Below are 5,303 nucleotides of genomic sequence, written 5' to 3' on the forward strand. Positions count from 1 at the left end.
CAAAGGGTGCCGCGACTAAAAAAAGGTTGGGAAACACTGCTTTAGCCTGTTGATTTTCATTCATATTCAGCTAACAAGGACATATTTTGCAATAAGAGTTAGAATAAATGTGAATGATATATAAGATTTTTTATTTTTTATTTATTATTATTATTATTTTTATTTATTTTTTTACCTTATTGGAATCGAAATTAGGCATTGACAAGAATCGGAATCATAAAAATTCAAACGATGCCCAACCTTACCCATACCTCACATCATTTTTTACTGGCACCTTTCTATTCACCGTTTTAAACCCTTTCTTTTCTTTTAAACCCTCACTTACCCTTCTTTGCTTTTACATGAATGTACAATCTTTTACATGAATGTACTTTCCAAAATTAGTTATAAAACAGTTTCTCCTGGCAACAGGGAAAGGTAGTATGTTTGCTTAACATAGCGTCAAACATGACAATTTATGAGACTAATATCATGTGTAGGGCTGTCGCGATTCGTCGATTTTATTCGATTTTTAAAAATCCTCGACTTCATTTTGCTCGCGTCGACTAACCGGCAAAATACCGGAAGTGGCGCATTTCATAAATAAGCATAATTGTAAATTCTCAAACGCTACGATTTAATTAAATAATTATGTGCGATGCAGTTCTAATACAATATATGCGCTTTAATTATTTACATGCGTGTACAGGGCCGGATTTACGCATAGGCATTCTAGGCACGTGCCTATGCTTGCTCGTCCAGGGGGGGCCCAAACACAATGAAGAGATATATCATATTTTTGTTATACTATGGGATATCTACAGTAGTAAAAGAACCAAAACCCCAGAAGACATTGAGCAAATAAATATAACAAATAATAGGGTAAAATTGACAACCTATTTCCATGTCGTCAACCTTTTTTGATGTACGGAAATCACACTTTCTTTCTCCCGTTCTCTCTCACACACGCACACACATAGACACGTACTCGCGGAGACGCGGACAGAAACTTGTCATCAGCGCTGCGGCTGTCCCGCGAATTTATCAATAAAAGAGCTTCGCAGCTGAAAAGCTACAAGACATTTCTCAGTAGCGAGGTTCTTGAAGCAGTTCAAAGATTCGCTATTAGTTGTATTAAGACTTGTATGGTCATGAATGCATGAACTAGCTTTTCTGCATTAGAAACAGGTAACATGTTTCGTAACTTGGCAATGTTTCTAAGATGGAAGAATGCTGTTTTTGTAACATGGGAAATATGATTTTCAAAAGACAAGTTATCATGCGTTGGTGTGGACACTAATATGATTATCGTTAGAGTTATCTTTATAGTACTCATTCTTGGTGACAACAGGCGTTTAGTGGACCTTATGTCAAAAGTTGTAACTTACACTCAGCTGGTACAACTAGCTCTAGCCTCCTCCAACTGCTGTTTTCATTGACATTGTTGTTCTCTTCCTGACAAGTATTAAAATGGGAAAACTTGTTAAATGTAATGTTTACTTTTTAATCCATCTTTCTCCTTAGGCATCGCAACTGAAAGATCAAGGTAACAAGGTGTTGAGCGCAGGAAATGTTGACGAGGCGGTTAGGTGCTACACTGTGGCCCTGACATTAGACCCTTCCAATCACGTCCTCTTCAGCAACCGGTCTGCCGCCTATGCCAAGAAGGGCGATTATGACAATGCCCTGAAAGATGCCTGCCAAACCATAAAGATTAAGCCGGACTGGGGCAAGGTGAGTTGTTACTGCTGTTAGTGTCACTTAGGGGTGGGAGATCCTCCCAAAATATTATATCATGATCTTATCTCACAATTACGATTCTCAATCTGAATCGCTATCTTCCCAATTTTGAGATGTACTTTTGAGAATATCCAGACTGGAACAAGCCTATGCCTTATCTATTTGAAGAGTTTAAAACACAGTATTGCATTAAACAACAGTGTCCTTTGCAGTTAATGTGCTTTTAATAACTTTTTAAAATAAAGCATTAGTTTTCCCACAGTAGACTGCAGTTTGCAACAGTCACATTACATGATTGGACCGATTTGGACATTAAGTTTAGAAGAGGGGAAAGCACACCAATTTAAGGACATAAAAGATTGTAGATCGTAGACGTCTTCAAGATTGATCACAATATAAAATTGTCAGATCGCCCACCCCAAGTGTCGCTCTTTCCCTGATCTCCTTCTGTTGCCATTTCTACTTTAGTTTTAATCTTCAATTTTCATCTTTTATTAAGGGCTACTCAAGAAAAGCAGCTGCTTTGGAATTTCTTGGGCGACTAGAGGATGCCAAAGCGACCTATCAGGAGGGGATACGCCAAGAGCCGTCCAATCAGCAACTCAAGGAGGGACTTCAGAAAATTGAAGCACGCTTGGCAGGTAAGGAATGTCTCCTCCTTTTAACCATGATTTTGGAAGAATTTCCACAAAGCAAAACATTTGATACGAAACCAACGGATCTGTTCACATCAAGAGTAGAGTGTAATGTTGTATACACCTTATCTTACAAAATGGATTTTGGATTTTTGTCTTGTTCAAGGCAAAATATTCACTCTCAGTGTGAAGCCTAAGAGCACATATCAGTTTGAAATTAATGTACTTTAAGCCTCTTTGGGTGAAAAATACCTAGTAGTTTTCCTGGTTGTTTGTATCTAGTGCCTATTTTTGTTATGATATGAATTTTTAATATACCGCAATTCCGGTGTACATCGCTTAAACAACGTTTGGAACGCGACGTGGCGCGATGGGGTCCCTTTTCACTGTGCTGAGGGCACAGCTGTATTACTAAGCGGGACAGTGAAGATGGACACCCCTCTACAATGCGAGTAAATCACTCGCATATGCGACTAAATCTTCACTTTGGGCAACTAAATTATGTCTAATATTAGCCTTGGTTGGAGTTGGAGGCTTAGTATAAGTTTATCACGGACATATGTTCACTCACCGAACACATTGACAGAGCGCTTCTGAGTCTCATTCTCTGTCAAGCGATCTGTGCTATTTTTCAGTTCATCTCAATGGATGCGCAGCGCACCTGTATTTGACGTACTGTAAACTCTTGTGTAATGGCGCACACCTCACCGTCGCTTTGTCTCACACAAAAGCAAAGAAAGAGACAGCAGAGAGTCTTACATAACATGCAGAATTGACACGCTACATGTAAACGATATTCTTTGTTGTATTTTCCTGTCAAAATAACGGAGTTCCTTTGGAATTCTTCAGCTTTTAAGAATTGCCGGGTTGTCTGGTAGTGGGCGGAACTAATGCGCAATCGGCAGTCTCATTGGCTGGCGCTGACTTATTATCGTCCCTGTTTTGATTTCAGCAAATCAGTTCGAGCGAACGCAGACAACGTGATTAATATTCATGATCCCAGCAGGTCATTAATGCTTAGTGCGTTTAATATTGTTATTAGTAGTAGAATTCGTAGTAGTATTGTTATCTTATCAGTATTATGTTTAGTTTTAGTTTTTCCTTTTTTTATAGAAGCAATAAATGACAAACAATATCTTAAGCACCAGCACCAGTCCTAAGATCAGTTAAAATGACAATTTTTGAAGTCAATCTACTGCAGTATTTCCTCTCTCAATCAGTAGAAAATGTGGTTAACACCATGCATGAAAAATAAAAACACCGTCATATACTGTGAAACCAAGACAATTTTGAAAAATACCGTGATATAAATTTTTGTTCATACCACCCAGCACTACTTGTACCTTTTTCTTAAAATTAAAATATTCTTTGTTGTGTCAGTGGAGGAACATGGTGAGAAACTGAAAGATTTAATGTGATAACTGATGATTTCATGTTCTTTTCAGAGCGAAAGATGATGAACCCATTTTCCATTCCCAACTTGTATGAAAAGCTGGAGGGTGACCATCGAACCAGAGCACTCCTGTCTGACCCCAGCTACAGGGAGCTGCTGGAGCAGCTCAGGAACAAGCCCTCAGAGCTTGGCACGTAAGTGTTCTGTATGCCTTCTGCCTTTCGGTTTCTATTTGTGTATTTCTTTGCATAATGTACAGTCGGCTTGTCATTATCACATAATAATCCGCGACACTACGCAATGGTCTCTTGTATAGTGGTTTGCTGATATTTGGCATTTCTTAGTGGTGTCAACCAATAACTATCTGACTTTTTTGACAGCGCTGAGAATGCAGTGCCTGAGCACAGATGCACAGAAGCTTCTATTTTCTTCAGAAGTTTACAGTCTTTGTTAAATCCCTCTTAAAAAAAAAAAAAAAAAAAAAAAACTATAATATGTAGGGATGGACCAATACCACTTTTTCAGAAGAAGCTCAATACCTATACTTATTATTTTTGGTACTTGCCTATACCGAGTACCAGTACCTGTATTTTCATGCCAATTTTTCACAATTTTTAAAAATACGGGGTACAGAAACTAAAAGAATATGAATAATGTTAGTTAGCTTAGTTAATTTAGCAAATAAATATTTCCTTCAGTTATTTTCACACTTATGCCCATTAAAATGTATTGTTTAAGCTTGTTACTTTCACTGTTCATTTTATTGCTCTGTCGTATTTCATCTTTAATTTTAAAAGCACATCAGAACTGCTCCATTGCAGCGGCTCAGCACTGTAATCACAAGACATTTTCTTTTAACAATGCAGGAAGGTTATACATAAATCTAATTAGGGGTGGGCGATATAGCCTCAAAATTATATCACGATATTTCAAGAATATTTGCTATGACGATATAGAAAAAAAAACATGGAACTTTTTATTGACTGCAGCTGGCAGGCAGCAGCATTTATTAGTGCAAACAAAATGAAGGGCATTTTCCTTTTCCAATGAGCTACTGTCATGGCAGACTACCTAATTTGAAGTGTAAATCTATTGTCATAAGGTGGCAGCAGCAGCTGTGTGTTCGACTTGAAGCAGACCAATCGGTGTATGACATCAAAATACCGCGAGAGTGACTTACCCCTTATTTACACTGCACGCGTCTGTGGCGCATTACGACTTCGACGCGGCCACTCTAGTCAATGCTTGTGTTTACACCAGTGGAGCCGCGGCACATTTCAGAATTTTCTTTCTGCGCTGCTTCGCTAAAGATATGCGCCTCGCCTATTTTTGAAGGTAAGAGTGTGCGCTCGAATATGCTCTGGAACCGCTCTTGCGATACTTTGATGTCATACACCGATCAGTCTGCGCAGCGCTGCTTCAAGTCGAACACACCTAATGGGTTTGTGGTGGTGGTGTTGTTGTTGTGCGTGCTTAAGTCATGTTCTGAAATGTGATGTGACTTCCAAAGCGACTCATATAATGCAATTAACATCAAGCAAGCAAAGCAAGCAAAA

The 5,303-nt window shown here is 38.7% G+C and overlaps 1 long non-coding RNA gene across 1 annotated transcript; it reads left to right on the forward strand.

Annotated features, from left to right (window-relative positions):
* The first annotated feature begins 1,223 nt into the window (after positions 1–1,223).
* LOC107742199 (uncharacterized) lies at positions 1,224–4,222 on the forward strand. Its single transcript, XR_001640290.1, has 3 exons — positions 1,224–1,713; positions 2,219–2,360; positions 3,800–4,222. It is a non-coding gene; the product is annotated as an uncharacterized LOC107742199 (long non-coding RNA).
* The last annotated feature ends 1,081 nt before the right edge of the window (positions 4,223–5,303 follow it).

Source organism: Sinocyclocheilus rhinocerous, unplaced genomic scaffold (genome assembly GCF_001515625.1).
Source record: "Sinocyclocheilus rhinocerous isolate Xijiao unplaced genomic scaffold, SAMN03320098_v1.1 scaffold11733, whole genome shotgun sequence".
NCBI lineage: Eukaryota > Metazoa > Chordata > Actinopteri > Cypriniformes > Cyprinidae > Sinocyclocheilus > Sinocyclocheilus rhinocerous.